The sequence below is a fragment of the Chrysochloris asiatica genome, unplaced genomic scaffold (assembly GCF_000296735.1).
Source record: "Chrysochloris asiatica unplaced genomic scaffold, ChrAsi1.0 scaffold00054, whole genome shotgun sequence".
NCBI classification, from domain to species: Eukaryota; Metazoa; Chordata; class Mammalia; order Afrosoricida; family Chrysochloridae; genus Chrysochloris; species Chrysochloris asiatica.
Window position 1 is genome coordinate 16178664 of NW_006408572.1, and position 1754 is coordinate 16180417.

The window sequence follows — 1754 nt, forward strand, 5'->3', positions numbered from 1 at the left end:
ACTAAGTTTTCCAACCCATGAACACAGAATAGCTCTGCATTTATTTAGGTCTTCTTTGATCTCTTTCAGCAAACTTTCATTATTTTCTTGTATGCTGTTGTTGTTGTGAAGCGCCATCAAGTTGGTTCCAACTCATAGTGACCCTGTGTAGGCTTCCATAGGAGTGGTTGGTGACTTTGAACCACCAACATTGCAATTAGCAGTTCAGTACTTACACTACAGTGCTACACCAGGACTCCTTTTTTTTTTTTTGTATAAACCTGGTTAAATTCATTCCTAGGGATTTTATTGTCTTGTATCATATTGTAATTTATTTTCTTAATTGCCTTTGCAGATTTCTCATTGGTAGTGTATAAAGATCCAACTGATTTTTGTGTATTGATGTTGTACCCTGCAACTTAGTTAAATTTCTCTATTTGATCTAGAAACTTTCTCACAGATTCTTTGTGATTTTCTATATGTAGGACAATGTCTTATGCAAATAGAGATCATTTTATCCTTTCCTTTTAAAGTTCTTGTTGTTTTTGTTAGGTGCCATTGAGTTGCTTTTGACCCCTGGTGACTTTATGTACAACAGAACAGAACACCGCCAGGTCCTGCACCAACCTCACAATTGCTGCTCTGCTTGAGCTCATTGCTGTTGTCACTGTGCCATTCCATCTCATTGGGGGGACTCCCTCTTTTTTGCTGGCCCTCCACTTTGCCAAGCAAAAGGTCATTCTCCAGGGACTGGTCCCACATAATAATATGTCTGAAGTATGAGAGACAAAGTCTGATCATCCTGGCTTTTAAGAAGCATTCTGGCTATAATTCTTCCAACACAGATTTAATTGTTCTTATGACAGTCCATGGTACCTTTAAAATTCTTCTCCAGCAACATAACTCAGGTGGGTCAACTCTTCTAAGGTCTCCCTTATTCATTATCCAACTTTCTCTTGCATACAAGACTATTGAAAATGCTATGGCTTGGGTGAGGTACACTTAAGTTCTCAAACTTACATCTTTGCTCTAAAATGCTTTAAAGAGGTCTTGTGCAGCAGAGCTGCCTAATTGAGTAGGTTATTTGATTTGTTGACAGCTTATTCCATGAGTGTTGATGGTGGATCCAAGCAAAATGAAGTTTTGACAATTTCAATCTTTTCTCCATTCATCATGATGTTATTTATTGATTCAGTGGTGATGATTTTTGTTTTGTTTTTTACATTGAGGTGCAGCCCACACTGAAGGCTTTGATCTTGGATCTTCATCAGTATTTTAAGTCCTCTTCACTTTCAACAAGGTTTTTTCATATGCATATCGCAGGATGTTAATGGGTTTTCCTACAATCCTGATGCCATGCTTTTCTCCATATAATGCACCTTGTCAGCTTATGAGTTCAGCATACAGATTGAATAAATATGGTGAGCGAATAAACCCAGCCACATAGTTACCCTAATTTCTAACCATTCAATGTTCACTTGTTCTGTTTGAACAACTACCTCTAGGTCTATGCTCAGGTTCCTCATGAGCACAATTAAGTGTTCCAGAACACTCATTCTCTGCAATGTCCATAGCTTCTCATGATCTACACAATTGAAAGTCTTTGCATAGGTAACAAAGCACAAGTAAACATCTTTCTGGTATTCTGTGTTTTCAATCAAGATCCATCTGATGTCAGCAATGATATCCCTTGTTCCACGTCCTCATCTGAATCTGGCTTGAACCTCTGGTTGTTGTTGTTATTAGGTGCCATCGAATTGGTACAGACCCATAGT